The following is a 19398-nucleotide window of genomic DNA, read 5'->3' as shown; positions in this document are numbered from 1 at the left end:
GTATGGAGGAAATCAGAAAAAAAATCTGAGAAATATCAACATAAAGTGCTAAGGATCTTTAAGATTTTGTGTATCTTGAGGTTTATTTTATGAGATTTTTCACCTCCCTCTTCTTACTGATAGTGCAGCAGAGAACAACATGATTGTGACAGACAGGATTGAGGATCCAGAGGGTTCTCATTGGCTTTGTCCTTGGACTAATCTGGTTTGTGGAAATGTCTGAATTGTGACAGAGGGACATAGTGAAAATGAAAAAAAAAAAAACATGATTGTAATGTAACAGAAACCTGTCAGAAGTGGGATTCGAAACCACGCCTCAAGTAGAGACTGCGACCTGAACGCAGCGCCTTGGACCGCTCGGCCATCCTGACAAGCACAACTGTGGAAAATTCACACTTTCTAAAAACAAACACATTTTTTGTTTGGCCCCAAAAAAATGCAAATTTTGAACTGAAAACGTATTAACGCCTTTGAGTTTGCCTTGCAATGCTGTAGCTTTAACTTTGAAGGTTGCTGAAATAGCTCAGTTGGGAGAGCGTTAGACTGAAGATCTAAAGGTCCCTGGTCCGATCCCGGGTTTCAGCACGCTGTTTTTAAGTATGAGTGATTTGAGATAAAGTTCTTTCTCCATATGCATTTAGCAAGATTTTCATTCTTTGTGAAGTGCAGATATACCTGAAAAAAACAGTTTTAAGTATCTCTTTTCAGAACAGTCACTAATGCGAGAAGAAAATGAAAGTAGTTATACTGAAAAATTAAGTTGAAGTCGAAGTAGTATGGAGGAAATCGGAGAAAAAATCTGAGAAATATCAACATAAAGTGCTAAGGATCTTTAAGATTTTGTGTATCTTGAGGTTTATTTTATGAGATTTTCCACCTCCCTCTTCTTATTGATAGTGCAGCAGAGAACAACATGATTGTGACAGACAGGATTGAGGATCCAGAGGGTTCTCATTGGCTTTGTCCTTGGACTAATCTGGTTTGTGGAAATGTCTGAATTGTGACAGAGGGACATAGTGAAAATGAAAAAAAAACAAAACATGATTGTAATGTAACAGAAACCTTTCAGAAGTGGGATTCGAACCCTCGCCTCAAGTAGAGACTGCGACCTGAATGCAGCGCCTTGGACCGCTCGGCCATCCTGACAAGCACAACTGTGGAAAATTCACACTTTCTAAAAACAAACACATTTTTTGTTTGGCCCCAAAAAAAGGCAAATTTTGAACTGAAAATGTATTAACGCCTTTGAGTTTGCCTTGCAATGCTGTAGCTTTAACTTTGTAGGTTGCTGAAATAGCTCAGTTGGGAGAGCGTTAGACTGAAGATCTAAAGGTTCGTGGTCCGATCCCGGGTTTCAGCACGCTGGTTTTAAGTATGAGTGATTTGAGATAAAGTTCTTTCTCCATATGCTTTTAGCAAGATTTTCATTCTTTGTGAAGTGCAGATATACCTGAAAAAAACAGTTTTAAGTATCTCTTTTCAGAACAGTCACTAATGCGAGAAGAAAATGAAAGTAGTTATACTGAAAAATTAAGTTGAAGTCGAAGTAGTATGGAGGAAATCAGAAAAAAAATCTGAGAAATATCAACATAAAGTGCTAAGGATCTTTAAGATTTTGTGTAACTTGAGGTTTATTTTATGAGATTTTTCACCTCCCTCTTCTTACTGATAGTGCAGCAGAGAACAACATGATTGTGACAGACAGGATTGAGGATCCAGAGGGTTCTCATTGGCTTTGTCCTTGGACTAATCTGGTTTGTGGAAATGTCTGAATTGTGACAGAGGGACATAGTGAAAATGAAAAAAAAACAAAACCTGATTGTAATGTAACAGAAACCTGTCAGAAGTGGGATTCGAACACACGCCTCAAGTAGAGACTGCGCCCTGAACGCAGCGCCTTGGACCGCTCGGCCATCCTGACAAGCACAACTGTGGAAAATTCACACTTTCTAAAAACAAACACATTTTTTGTTTGGCCCCAAAAAAAGGCAAATTTTGAACTGAAAATGTATTAACGCCTTTGAGTTTGCCTTGCAATGCTGTAGCTTTAACTTTGTAGGTTGCTGAAATAGCTCAGTTGGGAGAGCGTTAGACTGAAGATCTAAAGGTCCCTGGTCCGATCCCGGGTTTCAGCACACTGTTTTTAAGTATGAGTGATTTGAGATAAAGTTCTTTCTCCATATGCATTTAGCAAGATTTTCATTCTTTGTGAAGTGCAGATATACCTGAAAAAAACAGTTTTAAGTATCTCTTTTCAGAACAGTCACTAATGCAAGAAGAAAATGAAAGTAGTTATGCTGAAAAATTAAGTTGAAGTCGAAGTAGTATGGCGGAAATCAGAAAAAAAATCTGAGAAATATCAACATAAAGTGCTAAGGATCTTTAAGATTTTGTGTATCTTGAGGTTTATTTTATGAGATTTTTCACCTCCCTCTTCTTACTGATAGTGCAGCAGAGAACAACATGATTGTGACAGACAGGATTGAGGATCCAGAGGGTTCTCATTGGCTTTGTCCTTGGACTAATCTGGTTTGTGGAAATGTCTGAATTGTGACAGAGGGACATAGTGAAAATGAAAAAAAAACAAAACATGGTTGTAATGTAACAGAAACCTGTCTGAAGTGGGATTCGAACCCACGCCTCAAGTAGAGACTGCGACCTGAACGCAGCGCCTTGGACCGCTCGGCCATCCTGACAAGCACAACTGTGGAAAATTCACACTTTCTAAAAACAAACACATTTTTTGTTTGGCCCCAAAAAAATGCAAATTTTGAACTGAAAACGTATTAACGCCTTTGAGTTTGCCTTGCAATGCTGTAGCTTTAACTTTGTAGGTTGCTGAAATAGCTCAGTTGGGAGAGCGTTAGACTGAAGATCTAAAGGTCCCTGGTCCGATCCCGGGTTTCAGCGCGCTGTTTTTAAGTATGAGTGATTTGAGATAAAGTTCTTTCTCCATATGCATTTAGCAAGATTTTCATTCTTTGTGAAGTGCAGATATACCTGAAAAAAACAGTTTTAAGTATCTCTTTTCAGAACAGTCACTAATGCGAGAAGAAAATGAAAGTAGTTATACTGAAAAATTAAGTTGAAGTCGAAGTAGTATGGAGGAAATCGGAGAAAAAATCTGAGAAATATCAACATAAAGTGCTAAGGATCTTTAAGATTTTGTGTATCTTGAGGTTTATTTTATGAGATTTTCCACCTCCCTCTTACTGATAGTGCAGCAGAGAACAACATGATTGTGACAGACAGGATTGAGGATCCAGAGGGTTCTCATTGACTTTGTCCTTGGACTAATCTGGTTTGTGGAAATGTCTGAATTGTGACAGAGGGACATAGTGTAAATGAAAAAAAAACAAAACATGATTGTAATGTAACAGAAACCTGTCAGAAGTGGGATTCGAACCCACGCCTCAAGTAGAGACTGCGACCTGAACGCAGCGCCTTGGACCGCTCGGCCATCCTGACAAGCACAACTGTGGAAAATTCACACTTTCTAAAAACAAACACATTTTTTGTTTGGCCCCAAAAAAATGCAAATTTTGAACTGAAAATGTATTAACGCCTTTGAGTTTGCCTTGCAATGCTGTAGCTTTAACTTTGTAGGTTGCTGAAATAGCTCAGTTGGGAGAGCATTAGACTGAAGATCTAAAGGTCCCTGGTCCGATCCCGGGTTTCAGCATGCTGTTTTTAAGTATGAGTGATTTGATATAAAGTTCTTTCTCCATATGCATTTAGCAAGATTTTCATTCTTTGTGAAGTGCAGATATACCTGAAAAAAACAGTTTTAAGTATCTCTTTTCAGAACAGTCACTAATGCGAGAAGAAAATGAAAGTAGTTATACTGAAAAATTAAGTTGAAGTCGAAGTAGTATGGAGGAAATCAGAAAAAAAATCTGAGAAATATCAACATAATGTGCTAAGGATCTTTAAGATTTTGTGTATCTTGAGGTTTATTTTATGAGATTTTCCACCTCCCTCTTCTTACTGATAGTGCAGCAGAGAACAACATGATTGTGACAGACAGGATTGAGGATCCAGAGGGTTCTCATTGGCTTTGTCCTTGGACTAATCTGGTTTGTGGAAATGTCTGAATTGTGACAGAGGGACATAGTGAAAATGAAAAAAAACCAAAACATGATTGTAATGTAACAGAAACCTATCAGAAGTGGGATTCGAACCCACGCCTCAAGTAGAGACTGCGACCTGAACGCAGCGCCTTGGACCGCTCCGCCATCCTGACAAGCACAACTGTGGAAAATTCACACTTTCTAAAAAACAAACACATTTTTTGTTTGGCCCCAAAAAAAGGCAAATTTTGAACTGAAAATGTATTAACGCCTTTGAGTTTGCCTTGCAATGCTGTAGCTTTAACTTTGTAGGTTGCTGAAATAGCTCAGTTGGGAGAGCGTTAGACTGAAGATCTAAAGGTCCCTGGTCCGATCCCGGGTTTCAGCACGCTGTTTTTAAGTATGAGTGATTTGAGATAAAGTTCTTTCTCCATATGCATTTAGCAAGATTTTCATTCTTTGTGAAGTGCAGATATACCTGAAAAAAACAGTTTTAAGTATCTCTTTTCAGAACAGTCACTAATGCGAGAAGAAAATGAAAGTAGTTATACTGAAAAATTAAGTTGAAGTCGAAGTAGTATGGAGGAAATCAGAAAAAAAATCTGAGAAATATCAACATAAAGTGCTAAGGATCTTTAAGATTTTGTGTATCTTGAGGTTTAATTTATGAGATTTTTCACCTCCCTCTTCTTACTGATAGTGCAGCAGAGAACAACATGATTGTGACAGACAGGATTGAGGATCCAGAGGGTTCTCATTGGCTTTGTCCTTGGACTAATCTGGTTTGTGGAAATGTCTGAATTGTGACAGAGGGACATAGTGAAAATGAAAAAAAAAACAAAACATGATTGTAATGTAACAGAAACCTATCAGAAGTGGGATTCGAACTTACGCCTCAAGTAGAGACTGCGACCTAAACGCAGCGCCTTGGACCGCTCGGCCATCCTGACAAGCACAACTGTGGAAAATTCACACTTTCTAAAAACAAACACATTTTTTGTTTGGCCCCAAAAAAAGGCAAATTTTGAACTGAAAATGTATTAACGCCTTTGAGTTTGCCTTGCAATGCTGTAGCTTTAACTTTGTAGGTTGCTGAAATAGCTCAGTTGGGAGAGCGTTAGACTGAAGATCTAAAGGTCCCTGGTCCGATCCCGGGTTTCAGCACGCTGTTTTTAAGTATGAGTGATTTGAGATAAAGTTCTTTCTCCATATGCATTTAGCAAGATTTTCATTCTTTGTGAAGTGCAGATATACCTGAAAAAAACAGTTTTAAGTATCTCTTTTCAGAACAGTCACTAATGCGAGAAGAAAATGAAAGTAGTTATACTGAAAAATTAAGTTGAAGTCGAAGTAGTATGGAGGAAATCAGAAAAAAAATCTGAGAAATATCAACATAAAGTGCTAAGGATCTTTAAGATTTTGTGTATCTTGAGGTTTATTTTATGAGATTTTTCACCTCCCTCTTCTTACTGATAGTGCAGCAGAGAACAACATGATTGTGACAGACAGGATTGAGGATCCAGAGGGTTCTCATTGGCTTTGTCCTTGGACTAATCTGGTTTGTGGAAATGTCTGAATTGTGACAGAGGGACATAGTGAAAATGAAAAAAAAAAACAAAACATGATTGTAATATAACAGAAACCTGTCTGAAGTGGGATTCGAACCCACGCCTCAAGTAGAGACTGCGACCTGAACGCAGCGCCTTGGACCGCTCGGCCATCCTGACAAGCACAACTGTGGAAAATTCACACTTTCTAAAAACAAACACATTTTTTGTTTGGCCCCAAAAAAATGCAAATTTTGAACTGAAAACGTATTAACGCCTTTGAGTTTGCCTTGCAATGCTGTAGCTTTAACTTTGTAGGTTGCTGAAATAGCTCAGTTGGGAGAGCGTTAGACTGAAGATCTAAAGGTCCCTGGTCTGATCCCGGGTTTCAGCACGCTGTTTTTAAGTATGAGTGATTTGAGATAAAGTTCTTTCTCCATATGCATTTAGCAAGATTTTCATTCTTTGTGAAGTGCAGATATACCTGAAAAAAACAGTTTTAAGTATCTCTTTTCAGAACAGTCACTAATGCGAGAAGAAATTGAAAGTAGTTATACTGAAAAATTAAGTTGAAGTCGAAGTAGTATGGAGGAAATCGGAGAAAAAATCTGAGAAATATCAACATAAAGTGCTAAGGATCTTTAAGATTTTGTGTATCTTGAGGTTTATTTTATGAGATTTTCCACCTCCCTCTTCTTACTGATAGTGCAGCAGAGAACAACATGATTGTGAGAGACAGGATTGAGGATCCAGAGGGTTCTCATTGGCTTTGTCCTTGGACTAATCTGGTTTGTGGAAATGTCTGAATTGTGACAGAGGGGCATAGTGAAAATGAAAAAAAACCAAAACATGATTGTAATGTAACAGAAACCTGTCAGAAGTGGGATTCGAACCCACGCCTCAAGTAGAGACTGTGACCTGAACGCAGCGCCTTGGACCGCTCGGCCATCCTGACAAGCACAACTGTGGAAAATTCACACTTTCTAAAAACAAACACATTTTTTGTTTGGCCCCAAAAAAAGGCAAATTTTGAACTGAAAATTTATTAACGCCTTTGAGTTTGCCTTGCAATGCTGTAGCTTTAACTTTGTAGGTTGCTGAAATAGCTCAGTTGGGAGAGCGTTAGACTGAAGATCTAAAGGTCCCTGGTCCGATCCCGGGTTTCAGCACGCTGTTTTTAAGTATGAGTGATTTGAGATAAAGTTCTTTCTCCATATGCATTTAGCAAGATTTTCATTCTTTGTGAAGTGCAGATATACCTGAAAAAAACAGTTTTAAGTATCTCTTTTCAGAACAGTCACTAATGCGAGAAGAAAATGAAAGTAGTTATACTGAAAAATTAAGTTGAAGTCGAAGTAGTATGGAGGAAATCAGAAAAAAAATCTGAGAAATATCAACATAAAGTGCTAAGGATCTTTAAGATTTTGTGTATCTTGAGGTTTATTTTATGAGATTTTTCACCTCCCTCTTCTTACTGATAGTGCAGCAGAGAACAACATGATTGTGACAGACAGGATTGAGGATCCAGAGGGTTCTCATTGGCTTTGTCCTTGGACTAATCTTGTTTGTGGAAATGTCTGAATTGTGACAGAGGGACATAGTGAAAATGAAAAAAAAAAAACATGATTGTAATGTAACAGAAACCTGTCAGAAGTGGGATTTGAACCCACGCCTCAAGTAGAGACTGCGACCTGAACGCAGCGCCTTGGACCGCTCGGCCATCCTGACAAGCACAACTATGGAAAATTCACACTTTCTAAAAACAAACACATTTTTTGTTTGGCCCCAAAAAAATGCAAATTTTGAACTGAAAATGTATTAACGCCTTTGAGTTTGCCTTGCAATGCTGTAGCTTTAAGTTTGTAGGTTGCTGAAATATCTCAGTTGGGAGAGCGTTAGACTGAAGATCTAAAGGTCCCTGGTCCGATCCCGGGTTTCAGCGCGCTGTTTTTAAGTATGAGTGATTTGAGATAAAGTTCTTTCTCCATATGCATTTAGCAAGATTTTCATTCTTTGTGAAGTGCAGATATACCTGAAAAAAACAGTTTTAAGTATCTCTTTTCAGAACAGTCACTAATGCGAGAAGAAAATGAAAGTAGTTATACTGAAAAATTAAGTTGAAGTCGAAGTAGTATGGAGGAAATCGGAGAAAAAATCTGAGAAATATCAACATAAAGTGCTAAGGATCTTTAAGATTTTGTGTATCTTGAGGTTTATTTTATGAGATTTTCCACCTCCCTCTTACTGATAGTGCAGCAGAGAACAACATGATTGTGACAGACAGGATTGAGGATCCAGAGGGTTCTCATTGACTTTGTCCTTGGACTAATCTGGTTTGTGGAAATGTCTGAATTGTGACAGAGGGACATAGTGTAAATGAAAAAAAAACAAAACATGATTGTAATGTAACAGAAACCTGTCAGAAGTGGGATTCGAACCCACGCCTCAAGTAGAGACTGCGACCTGAACGCAGCGCCTTGGACCGCTCGGCCATCCTGACAAGCACAACTGTGGAAAATTCACACTTTCTAAAAACAAACACATTTTTTGTTTGGCCCCAAAAAAATGCAAATTTTGAACTGAAAATGTATTAACGCCTTTGAGTTTGCCTTGCAATGCTGTAGCTTTAACTTTGTAGGTTGCTGAAATAGCTCAGTTGGGAGAGCATTAGACTGAAGATCTAAAGGTCCCTGGTCCGATCCCGGGTTTCAGCATGCTGTTTTTAAGTATGAGTGATTTGATATAAAGTTCTTTCTCCATATGCATTTAGCAAGATTTTCATTCTTTGTGAAGTGCAGATATACCTGAAAAAAACAGTTTTAAGTATCTCTTTTCAGAACAGTCACTAATGCGAGAAGAAAATGAAAGTAGTTATACTGAAAAATTAAGTTGAAGTCGAAGTAGTATGGAGGAAATCAGAAAAAAAATCTGAGAAATATCAACATAATGTGCTAAGGATCTTTAAGATTTTGTGTATCTTGAGGTTTATTTTATGAGATTTTCCACCTCCCTCTTCTTACTGATAGTGCAGCAGAGAACAACATGATTGTGACAGACAGGATTGAGGATCCAGAGGGTTCTCATTGGCTTTGTCCTTGGACTAATCTGGTTTGTGGAAATGTCTGAATTGTGACAGAGGGACATAGTGAAAATGAAAAAAAACCAAAACATGATTGTAATGTAACAGAAACCTATCAGAAGTGGGATTCGAACCCACGCCTCAAGTAGAGACTGCGACCTGAACGCAGCGCCTTGGACCGCTCCGCCATCCTGACAAGCACAACTGTGGAAAATTCACACTTTCTAAAAAACAAACACATTTTTTGTTTGGCCCCAAAAAAAGGCAAATTTTGAACTGAAAATGTATTAACGCCTTTGAGTTTGCCTTGCAATGCTGTAGCTTTAACTTTGTAGGTTGCTGAAATAGCTCAGTTGGGAGAGCGTTAGACTGAAGATCTAAAGGTCCCTGGTCCGATCCCGGGTTTCAGCACGCTGTTTTTAAGTATGAGTGATTTGAGATAAAGTTCTTTCTCCATATGCATTTAGCAAGATTTTCATTCTTTGTGAAGTGCAGATATACCTGAAAAAAACAGTTTTAAGTATCTCTTTTCAGAACAGTCACTAATGCGAGAAGAAAATGAAAGTAGTTATACTGAAAAATTAAGTTGAAGTCGAAGTAGTATGGAGGAAATCAGAAAAAAAATCTGAGAAATATCAACATAAAGTGCTAAGGATCTTTAAGATTTTGTGTATCTTGAGGTTTAATTTATGAGATTTTTCACCTCCCTCTTCTTACTGATAGTGCAGCAGAGAACAACATGATTGTGACAGACAGGATTGAGGATCCAGAGGGTTCTCATTGGCTTTGTCCTTGGACTAATCTGGTTTGTGGAAATGTCTGAATTGTGACAGAGGGACATAGTGAAAATGAAAAAAAAAACAAAACATGATTGTAATGTAACAGAAACCTATCAGAAGTGGGATTCGAACTTACGCCTCAAGTAGAGACTGCGACCTAAACGCAGCGCCTTGGACCGCTCGGCCATCCTGACAAGCACAACTGTGGAAAATTCACACTTTCTAAAAACAAACACATTTTTTGTTTGGCCCCAAAAAAAGGCAAATTTTGAACTGAAAATGTATTAACGCCTTTGAGTTTGCCTTGCAATGCTGTAGCTTTAACTTTGTAGGTTGCTGAAATAGCTCAGTTGGGAGAGCGTTAGACTGAAGATCTAAAGGTCCCTGGTCCGATCCCGGGTTTCAGCACGCTGTTTTTAAGTATGAGTGATTTGAGATAAAGTTCTTTCTCCATATGCATTTAGCAAGATTTTCATTCTTTGTGAAGTGCAGATATACCTGAAAAAAACAGTTTTAAGTATCTCTTTTCAGAACAGTCACTAATGCGAGAAGAAAATGAAAGTAGTTATACTGAAAAATTAAGTTGAAGTCGAAGTAGTATGGAGGAAATCAGAAAAAAAATCTGAGAAATATCAACATAAAGTGCTAAGGATCTTTAAGATTTTGTGTATCTTGAGGTTTATTTTATGAGATTTTTCACCTCCCTCTTCTTACTGATAGTGCAGCAGAGAACAACATGATTGTGACAGACAGGATTGAGGATCCAGAGGGTTCTCATTGGCTTTGTCCTTGGACTAATCTGGTTTGTGGAAATGTCTGAATTGTGACAGAGGGACATAGTGAAAATGAAAAAAAAAAACAAAACATGATTGTAATATAACAGAAACCTGTCTGAAGTGGGATTCGAACCCACGCCTCAAGTAGAGACTGCGACCTGAACGCAGCGCCTTGGACCGCTCGGCCATCCTGACAAGCACAACTGTGGAAAATTCACACTTTCTAAAAACAAACACATTTTTTGTTTGGCCCCAAAAAAATGCAAATTTTGAACTGAAAACGTATTAACGCCTTTGAGTTTGCCTTGCAATGCTGTAGCTTTAACTTTGTAGGTTGCTGAAATAGCTCAGTTGGGAGAGCGTTAGACTGAAGATCTAAAGGTCCCTGGTCTGATCCCGGGTTTCAGCACGCTGTTTTTAAGTATGAGTGATTTGAGATAAAGTTCTTTCTCCATATGCATTTAGCAAGATTTTCATTCTTTGTGAAGTGCAGATATACCTGAAAAAAACAGTTTTAAGTATCTCTTTTCAGAACAGTCACTAATGCGAGAAGAAATTGAAAGTAGTTATACTGAAAAATTAAGTTGAAGTCGAAGTAGTATGGAGGAAATCGGAGAAAAAATCTGAGAAATATCAACATAAAGTGCTAAGGATCTTTAAGATTTTGTGTATCTTGAGGTTTATTTTATGAGATTTTCCACCTCCCTCTTCTTACTGATAGTGCAGCAGAGAACAACATGATTGTGAGAGACAGGATTGAGGATCCAGAGGGTTCTCATTGGCTTTGTCCTTGGACTAATCTGGTTTGTGGAAATGTCTGAATTGTGACAGAGGGGCATAGTGAAAATGAAAAAAAACCAAAACATGATTGTAATGTAACAGAAACCTGTCAGAAGTGGGATTCGAACCCACGCCTCAAGTAGAGACTGTGACCTGAACGCAGCGCCTTGGACCGCTCGGCCATCCTGACAAGCACAACTGTGGAAAATTCACACTTTCTAAAAACAAACACATTTTTTGTTTGGCCCCAAAAAAAGGCAAATTTTGAACTGAAAATTTATTAACGCCTTTGAGTTTGCCTTGCAATGCTGTAGCTTTAACTTTGTAGGTTGCTGAAATAGCTCAGTTGGGAGAGCGTTAGACTGAAGATCTAAAGGTCCCTGGTCCGATCCCGGGTTTCAGCACGCTGTTTTTAAGTATGAGTGATTTGAGATAAAGTTCTTTCTCCATATGCATTTAGCAAGATTTTCATTCTTTGTGAAGTGCAGATATACCTGAAAAAAACAGTTTTAAGTATCTCTTTTCAGAACAGTCACTAATGCGAGAAGAAAATGAAAGTAGTTATACTGAAAAATTAAGTTGAAGTCGAAGTAGTATGGAGGAAATCAGAAAAAAAATCTGAGAAATATCAACATAAAGTGCTAAGGATCTTTAAGATTTTGTGTATCTTGAGGTTTATTTTATGAGATTTTTCACCTCCCTCTTCTTACTGATAGTGCAGCAGAGAACAACATGATTGTGACAGACAGGATTGAGGATCCAGAGGGTTCTCATTGGCTTTGTCCTTGGACTAATCTTGTTTGTGGAAATGTCTGAATTGTGACAGAGGGACATAGTGAAAATGAAAAAAAAAAAACATGATTGTAATGTAACAGAAACCTGTCAGAAGTGGGATTTGAACCCACGCCTCAAGTAGAGACTGCGACCTGAACGCAGCGCCTTGGACCGCTCGGCCATCCTGACAAGCACAACTATGGAAAATTCACACTTTCTAAAAACAAACACATTTTTTGTTTGGCCCCAAAAAAATGCAAATTTTGAACTGAAAATGTATTAACGCCTTTGAGTTTGCCTTGCAATGCTGTAGCTTTAAGTTTGTAGGTTGCTGAAATATCTCAGTTGGGAGAGCGTTAGACTGAAGATCTAAAGGTCCCTGGTCCGATCCCGGGTTTCAGCACGCTGTTTTTAAGTATGAGTGATTTGAGATAAAGTTCTTTCTCCATATGCATTTAGCAAGATTTTCATTCTTTGTGAAGTGCAGATATACCTGAAAAAAACAGTTTTAAGTATCTCTTTTCAGAACAGTCACTAATGCGAGAAGAAAATGAAAGTAGTTATACTGAAAAATTAAGTTGAAGTCGAAGTAGTATGGAGGAAATCGGAGAAAAAATCTGAGAAATATCAACATAAAGTGCTAAGGATCTTTAAGATTTTGTGTATCTTGAGGTTTATTTTATGAGATTTTCCACCTCCCTCTTCTTACTGATAGTGCAGCAGAGAACAACATGATTGTGACAGACAGGATTGAGGATCCAGAGGGTTCTCATTGGCTTTGTCCTTGGACTAATCTGGTTTGTGGAAATGTCTGAATTGTGACAGAGGGACATAGTGAAAATGAAAAAAAAACAAAACATGATTGTAATGTAACAGAAACCTGTCAGAAGTGGGATTCAAACCCACGCCTCAAGTAGAGACTGCAACCTGAACGCAGCGCCTTGGATCGCTCGGCCATCCTGACAAGCACAACTGTGGAAAATTCACACTTTCTAAAAACAAACACATTTTTTGTTTGGCCCCAAAAAAATGCAATTTTTGAACTGAAAATGTATTAACGCCTTTGAGTTTGCCTTGCAATGCTGTAGCTTTAACTTTGTAGGTTGCTGAAATAGCTCAGTTGGGAGAGCGTTAGACAGAAGATCTAAAGGTCCCTGGTCTGATCCCGGGTTTCAGCACGCTGTTTTTAAGTATGAGTGATTTGAGATAAAGTTCTTTCTCCATATGCATTTAGCAAGATTTTCATTCTTTGTGAAGTGCAGATATACCTGAAAAAAACAGTTTTAAGTATCTCTTTTCAGAACAGTCACTAATGCGAGAAGAAAATGAAAGTAGTTATACTGAAAAATTAAGTTGAAGTCGAAGTAGTATGGAGGAAATCGGAGAAAAAATCTGAGAAATATCAACATAAAGTGCTAAGGATCTTTAAGATTTTGTGTATCTTGAGGTTTATTTTATGTGATTTTCCACCTCCCTCTTCTTACTGATAGTGCAGCAGAGAACAACATGATTGTGACAGACAGGATTGAGGATCCAGAGGGTTCTCATTGGCTTTGTCCTTGGACTAATCTGGTTTGTGGAAATGTCTGAATTGTGACAGAGGGACATAGTGAAAATGAAAAAAAAACAAAACATGATTGTAATGTAACAGAAACCTGTCAGAAGTGGGATTCGAACCCACGCCTCAAGTAGAGACTGCGACCTGAACGCAGCGCCTTGGACCGCTCGGCCATCCTGACAAGCACAACTGTGGAAAATTCACACTTTCTAAAAACAAACACATTTTTTGTTTGGCCCCAAAAAAAGGCAAATTTTGAACTGAAAATTTATTAACGCCTTTGAGTTTGCCTTGCAATGCTGTAGCTTTAACTTTGTAGGTTGCTGAAATAGCTCAGTTGGGAGAGCGTTAGACTGAAGATCTAAAGGTCCCTGGTCCGATCCCGGGTTTCAGCACGCTGTTTTTAAGTATGAGTGATTTGAGATAAAGTTCTTTCTCCATATGCATTTAGCAAGATTTTCATTCTTTGTGAAGTGCAGATATACCTGAAAAAAACAGTTTTAAGTATCTCTTTTCAGAACAGTCACTAATGCGAGAAGAAAATGAAAGTAGTTATACTGAAAAATTAAGTTGAAGTCGAAGTAGTATGGAGGAAATCAGAAAAAAAATCTGAGAAATATAAACATAAAGTGCTAAGGATCTTTAAGATTTTGTGTATCTTGAGGTTTATTTTATGAGATTTTTCACCTCCCTCTTCTTACTGATAGTGCAGCAGAGAACAACATGATTGTGACAGACAGGATTGAGGATCCAGAGGGTTCTCATTGGCTTTGTCCTTGGACTAATCTGGTTTGTGGAAATGTCTGAATTGTGACAGAGGGACATAGTGAAAATGAAAAAAAAAAAACATGATTGTAATGTAACAGAAACCTGTCAGAAGTGGGATTCGAACCCACGCCTCAAGTAGAGACTGCGACCTGAACGCAGCGCCTTGGACCGCTCGGCCATCCTGACAAGCACAGCTGTGGAAAATTCACACTTTCTAAAAACAAACACATTTTTTGTTTGGCCCCAAAAAAATGCAAATTTTGAACTGAAAATGTATTAACGCCTTTGAGTTTGCCTTGCAATGCTGTAGCTTTAAGTTTGTAGGTTGCTGAAATATCTCAGTTGGGAGAGCGTTAGACTGAAGATCTAAAGGTCCCTGGTCCGATCCCGGGTTTCAGCACGCTGTTTTTAAGTATGAGTGATTTGAGATAAAGTTCTTTCTCCATATGCATTTAGCAAGATTTTCATTCTTTGTGAAGTGCAGATATACCTGAAAAAAACAGTTTTAAGTATCTCTTTTCAGAACAGTCACTAATGCGAGAAGAAAATGAAAGTAGTTATACTGAAAAATTAAGTTGAAGTCGAAGTAGTATGGAGGAAATCGGAGAAAAAATCTGAGAAATATCAACATAAAGTGCTAAGGATCTTTAAGATTTTGTGTATCTTGAGGTTTATTTTATGAGATTTTCCACCTCCCTCTTCTTACTGATAGTGCAGCAGAGAACAACATGATTGTGACAGACAGGATTGAGGATCCAGAGGGTTCTCATTGGCTTTGTCCTTGGACTAATCTGGTTTGTGGAAATGTCTGAATTGTGACAGAGGGACATAGTGAAAATGAAAAAAAAACAAAACATGAATGTAATGTAACAGAAACCTGTCAGAAGTGGGATTCAAACCCACGCCTCAAGTAGAGACTGCAACCTGAACGCAGCACCTTGGATCGCTCGGCCATCCTGACAAACACAACTGTGGAAAATTCATACTTTCTAAAAACAAACACATTTTTTGTTTGGCCCCAAAAAAATGCAATTTTTGAACTGAAAATGTATTAACGCCTTTGAGTTTGCCTTGCAATGCTGTAGCTTTAACTTTGTAGGTTGCTGAAATAGCTCAGTTGGGAGAGCGTTAGACTGAAGATCTAAAGGTCCCTGGTCCGATCCCGGGTTTCAGCACGCTGTTTTTAAGTATGAGTGATTTGAGATAAAGTTCTTTCTCCATATGCATTTAGCAAGATTTTCATTCTTTGTGAAGTGCAGATATACCTGAAAAAAACAGTTTTAAGTATCTCTTTTCAGAACAGTCACTAATGAGAGAAGAAAATGAAAGTAGTTATACTGAAAAATTAAGTTGAAGTCGAAGTAGTATGGAGGACATCGTAGAAAAAATCTGAGAAATATCAACATAAAGTGCTAAGGATCTTTAAGATTTTGTGTATCTTGAGGTTTATTTTATGAGATTTTCCACCTCCCTCTTCTTACTGATAGTGCAGCAGAGAACAACATGATTGTGACAGACAGGATTGAGGATCCAGAGGGTTCTCATTGGCTTTGTCCTTGGACTAATCTGGTTTGTGGAAATGTCTGAATTGTGACAGAGGGACATAGTGAAAATTAAAAAAAAACAAAACATGATTGTAATGTAACAGAAACCTGTCAGAAGTGGGATTCGAACCCACGCCTCGAGTAGAGACTGCGACCTGAACGCAGCACCTTGGACCACTCAACCATCCTGACAAGCACAACTGTGGAAAATTCACACTTTCTAAAAACAAACACATTTTTTGTTTGGCCCCAAAAAAAGGCAAATTTTGAACTGAAAATTTATTAACGCCTTTGAGTTTGCCTTGCAATTCTGTAGCTTTAACTTTGTAGGTTGCTGAAATAGCTCAGTTGGGAGAGCGTTAGACTGAAGATCTAAAGGTCCCTGGTCAGATCCTGAGTTTCAGCACGCTGTTTTTAAGTATGAGTGATTTGAGATAAAGTTCTTTCTCCATATGCATTTAGCAAGATTTTCATGCTTTGTGAAGTGCAGATACACCTGAAAAAAACAGTTTTAAGTATCTCTTTTCAGAACAGTCACTAATGCGAGAAGAAAATGAAAGTAGTTATACTGAAAAATTAAGTTGAAGTCGAAGTAGTATGGAGGAAATCGGAGAAAAAATCTGAGAAATATCAACATAAAGTGCTAAGGATCTTTAAGATTTTGTGTATCTTGAGGTTTATTTTATGAGATTTTCCACCTCCCTCTTCTTACTGATAGTGCAGCAGAGAACAACATGATTGTGACAGACAGGATTGAGGATCCAGAGGGTTCTCATTGGCTTTGTCCTTGGACTAATCTGGTTTGTGGAAATGTCTGAATTGTGACAGAGGGACATAGTGAAAATGAAAAAAAAACAAAACATGATTGTAATGTAACAGAAACCTGTCAGAAGTGGGATTCGAACCCACACTTCAAGTAGAGACTGCGACCTGAACGCAGCGCCTTGGACCGCTCGGCCATCCTGACAAGCACAACTGTGGAAAATTCACACTTTCTAAAAACAAACACATTTTTTGTTTGGCCCCAAAAAAAGGCAAATTTTGAACTGAAAATTTATTAACGCCTTTGAGTTTGCCTTGCAATGCTGTAGTTTTAACTTTGTAGGTTGCTGAAATAGCTCAGTTGGGAGAGCGTTAGACTGAAGATCTAAAAGCCCCTGGTCCGATCCCGGGTTTCAGCACGCTGTTTTTAAGTATGAGTGATTTGAGATAAAGTTCTTTCTCCATATGCATTTAGCAAGATTTTCATTCTTTGTGAAGTGCAGATATACCTGAAAAAAACAGTTTTAAGTACCTCTTTTCAGAACAGTCACTAATGCGAGAAGAAAATGAAAGTAGTTATACTGAAAAATTAAGTTGAAGTCGAAGTAGTATGGAGGAAATCAGAAAAAAAATCTGAGAAATATCAACATAAAGTTCTAAGGATCTTTAAGATTTTGTGTATCTTGAGGTTTATTTTATGAAATTTTTCACCTCCCTCTTCTTACTGATAGTGCAGCAGAGAACAACATGATTGTGACAGACAGGATTGAGGATCCAGAGGGTTCTCATTGGCTTTGTCCTTGGACTAATCTGGTTTGTGGAAATGTCTGAATTGTGACAGAGGGACATAGTGAAAATGAAAAAAAAAAAAACATGATTGTAATGTAACAGAAACCTGTCAGAAGTGGGATTCGAACCCACGCCTCAAGTAGAGACTGCGACCTGAACACAGCGCCTTGGACCGCTCGGCCATCCTGACAAACACAACTGTGGAAAATTCACACTTTCTAAAAACAAACACATTTTTTGTTTGGCCCCAAAAAAATGCAAATTTTGAACTGAAAATGTATTAACGCCTTTGAGTTTGCCTTGCAATGCTGTAGCTTTAACTTTGTAGGTTGCTGAAATAGCTCAGTTGGGAGAGCGTTAGACTGAAGATCTAAAGGTCCCTGGTCCAATCCCGGGTTTCAGCACGCTGTTTTTAAGTATGAGTGATTTGAGATAAAGTTCTTTCTCCATATGCATTTAGCAAGATTTTCATTCTTTGTGAAGTGCAGATATACCTGAAAAAAACAGTTTTAAGTATCTCTTTTCAGAACAGTCACTAATGCGAGAAGAAAATGAAAGTAGTTATACTGAAAAATTAAGTTGAAGTCGAAGTAGTATGGAGGAAATCGGAGAAAAAATCTGAGAAATATCAACATAAAGTGCTAAGGATCTTTAAGATTTTGTGTATCTTGAGGTTTATTTTATGAGATTTTCCACCTCCCTCTTCTTACTGATAGTGCAGCAGAGAACAACATGATTGTGACAGACAGGATTGAGGATCCAGAGGGTTCTCATTGGCTTTGTCCTTGGACTAATCTGGTTTGTGGAAATGTCTGAATTGTGACAGAGGGACATAGTGAAAATGAAAAAAAAACAAAACATGATTGTAATGTAACAGAAACCTGTCAGAAGTGGGATTCAAACCCACGCCTCAAGTAGAGACTGCAACCTGAACGCAGCGCCTTGGATCGCTCGGCCATCCTGACAAGCACAACTGTGGAAAATTCACACTTTCTAAAAACAAACACATTTTTTGTTTGGCCCCAAAAAAATGCAATTTTTGAACTGAAAATGTATTAACGCCTTTGAGTTTGCCTTGCAATGCTGTAGCTTTAACTTTGTAGGTTGCTGAAATAGCTCAGTTGGGAGAGCGTTAGACTGAAGATCTAAAGGTCCCTGGTCCGATCCCGGGTTTCAGCACGCTGTTTTTAAGTATGAGTGATTTGAGATAAAGTTCTTTCTCCATATGCATTTAGCAAGATTTTCATTCTTTGTGAAGTGCAGATATACCTGAAAAAAACAGTTTTAAGTATCTCTTTTCAGAACAGTCACTAATGCGAGAAGAAAATGAAAGTAGTTATACTGAAAAATTAAGTTGAAGTCGAAGTAGTATGGAGGAAATCGGAGAAAAAATCTGAGAAATATCAACATAAAGTGCTAAGGATCTTTAAGATTTTGTGTATCTTGAGGTTTATTTTATGAGATTTTCCACCTCCCTCTTCTTACTGATAGTGCAGCAGAGAACAACATGATTGTGACAGACAGGATTGAGGATCCAGAGGGTTCTCATTGGCTTTGTCCTTGGACTAATCTGGTTTGTGGAAATGTCTGAATTGTGACAGAGGGACATAGTGAAAATTAAAAAAAAACAAAACATGATTGTAATGTAACAGAAACCTGTCAGAAGTGGGATTCGAACCCACGCCTCGAGTAGAGACTGCGACCTGAACGCAGCACCTTGGACCACTCAACCATCCTGACAAGCACAACTGTGGAAAATTCACACTTTCTAAAAACAAACACATTTTTTGTTTGGCCCCAAAAAAATGCAATTTTTGAACTGAAAATGTATTAACGCCTTTGAGTTTGCCTTGCAATGCTGTAGCTTTAACTTTGTAGGTTGCTGAAATAGCTCAGTTGGGAGAGCGTTAGACTGAAGATCTAAAGGTCCCTGGTCCGATCCCGGGTTTCAGCACGCTGTTTTTAAGTATGAGTGATTTGAGATAAAGTTCTTTCTCCATATGCATTTAGCAAGATTTTCATTCTTTGTGAAGTGCAGATATACCTGAAAAAAACAGTTTTAAGTATCTCTTTTCAGAACAGTCACTAATGCGAGAAGAAGATGAAAGTAGTTATACTGAAAAATTAAGTTGAAGTCGAAGTAGTATGGAGGAAATCGGAGAAAAAATCTGA

General features: G+C 38.1%; 19 non-coding genes across 19 annotated transcripts; 12 read left to right on the top strand and 7 right to left on the bottom strand.

Moving 5' to 3' along the window:
• Positions 1-512: 512 nt before the first annotated feature.
• TRNAF-GAA (transfer RNA phenylalanine (anticodon GAA)) lies at positions 513-585 on the top strand. The gene has a single exon. It is a non-coding gene; the product is annotated as a tRNA-Phe (tRNA).
• A 1477-nt stretch (positions 586-2062) lies between these two features.
• Positions 2063-2135, top strand: TRNAF-GAA (transfer RNA phenylalanine (anticodon GAA)). The gene has a single exon. It is a non-coding gene; the product is annotated as a tRNA-Phe (tRNA).
• Positions 2136-3385: 1250 nt separating this feature from the next.
• Positions 3386-3468, bottom strand: TRNAL-CAG (transfer RNA leucine (anticodon CAG)). Its single transcript has one exon. It is a non-coding gene; the product is annotated as a tRNA-Leu (tRNA).
• Positions 3469-4385: 917 nt separating this feature from the next.
• Positions 4386-4458, top strand: TRNAF-GAA (transfer RNA phenylalanine (anticodon GAA)). Its single transcript has one exon. It is a non-coding gene; the product is annotated as a tRNA-Phe (tRNA).
• Positions 4459-5161: 703 nt separating this feature from the next.
• On the top strand, positions 5162-5234 carry TRNAF-GAA (transfer RNA phenylalanine (anticodon GAA)). Its single transcript has one exon. It is a non-coding gene; the product is annotated as a tRNA-Phe (tRNA).
• A 1479-nt stretch (positions 5235-6713) lies between these two features.
• Positions 6714-6786, top strand: TRNAF-GAA (transfer RNA phenylalanine (anticodon GAA)). The gene has a single exon. It is a non-coding gene; the product is annotated as a tRNA-Phe (tRNA).
• Positions 6787-7262: 476 nt separating this feature from the next.
• On the bottom strand, positions 7263-7345 carry TRNAL-CAG (transfer RNA leucine (anticodon CAG)). The gene has a single exon. It is a non-coding gene; the product is annotated as a tRNA-Leu (tRNA).
• A 689-nt stretch (positions 7346-8034) lies between these two features.
• TRNAL-CAG (transfer RNA leucine (anticodon CAG)) lies at positions 8035-8117 on the bottom strand. The gene has a single exon. It is a non-coding gene; the product is annotated as a tRNA-Leu (tRNA).
• A 917-nt stretch (positions 8118-9034) lies between these two features.
• TRNAF-GAA (transfer RNA phenylalanine (anticodon GAA)) lies at positions 9035-9107 on the top strand. The gene has a single exon. It is a non-coding gene; the product is annotated as a tRNA-Phe (tRNA).
• Positions 9108-9810: 703 nt separating this feature from the next.
• Positions 9811-9883, top strand: TRNAF-GAA (transfer RNA phenylalanine (anticodon GAA)). Its single transcript has one exon. It is a non-coding gene; the product is annotated as a tRNA-Phe (tRNA).
• A 1479-nt stretch (positions 9884-11362) lies between these two features.
• TRNAF-GAA (transfer RNA phenylalanine (anticodon GAA)) lies at positions 11363-11435 on the top strand. The gene has a single exon. It is a non-coding gene; the product is annotated as a tRNA-Phe (tRNA).
• A 476-nt stretch (positions 11436-11911) lies between these two features.
• Positions 11912-11994, bottom strand: TRNAL-CAG (transfer RNA leucine (anticodon CAG)). The gene has a single exon. It is a non-coding gene; the product is annotated as a tRNA-Leu (tRNA).
• A 1467-nt stretch (positions 11995-13461) lies between these two features.
• On the bottom strand, positions 13462-13544 carry TRNAL-CAG (transfer RNA leucine (anticodon CAG)). Its single transcript has one exon. It is a non-coding gene; the product is annotated as a tRNA-Leu (tRNA).
• Positions 13545-13685: 141 nt separating this feature from the next.
• Positions 13686-13758, top strand: TRNAF-GAA (transfer RNA phenylalanine (anticodon GAA)). The gene has a single exon. It is a non-coding gene; the product is annotated as a tRNA-Phe (tRNA).
• A 476-nt stretch (positions 13759-14234) lies between these two features.
• TRNAL-CAG (transfer RNA leucine (anticodon CAG)) lies at positions 14235-14317 on the bottom strand. The gene has a single exon. It is a non-coding gene; the product is annotated as a tRNA-Leu (tRNA).
• A 916-nt stretch (positions 14318-15233) lies between these two features.
• Positions 15234-15306, top strand: TRNAF-GAA (transfer RNA phenylalanine (anticodon GAA)). The gene has a single exon. It is a non-coding gene; the product is annotated as a tRNA-Phe (tRNA).
• A 2027-nt stretch (positions 15307-17333) lies between these two features.
• On the bottom strand, positions 17334-17416 carry TRNAL-CAG (transfer RNA leucine (anticodon CAG)). The gene has a single exon. It is a non-coding gene; the product is annotated as a tRNA-Leu (tRNA).
• Positions 17417-18332: 916 nt separating this feature from the next.
• On the top strand, positions 18333-18405 carry TRNAF-GAA (transfer RNA phenylalanine (anticodon GAA)). Its single transcript has one exon. It is a non-coding gene; the product is annotated as a tRNA-Phe (tRNA).
• A 702-nt stretch (positions 18406-19107) lies between these two features.
• TRNAF-GAA (transfer RNA phenylalanine (anticodon GAA)) lies at positions 19108-19180 on the top strand. Its single transcript has one exon. It is a non-coding gene; the product is annotated as a tRNA-Phe (tRNA).
• Positions 19181-19398: the final 218 nt, after the last annotated feature.

This window comes from Anomaloglossus baeobatrachus, chromosome 1 (assembly GCF_048569485.1).
Source record: "Anomaloglossus baeobatrachus isolate aAnoBae1 chromosome 1, aAnoBae1.hap1, whole genome shotgun sequence".
NCBI classification, from domain to species: Eukaryota; Metazoa; Chordata; class Amphibia; order Anura; family Aromobatidae; genus Anomaloglossus; species Anomaloglossus baeobatrachus.
Note: the sequence above shows the minus strand (reverse complement) of the source record. Positions and strands in the feature narration are given on the sequence as shown.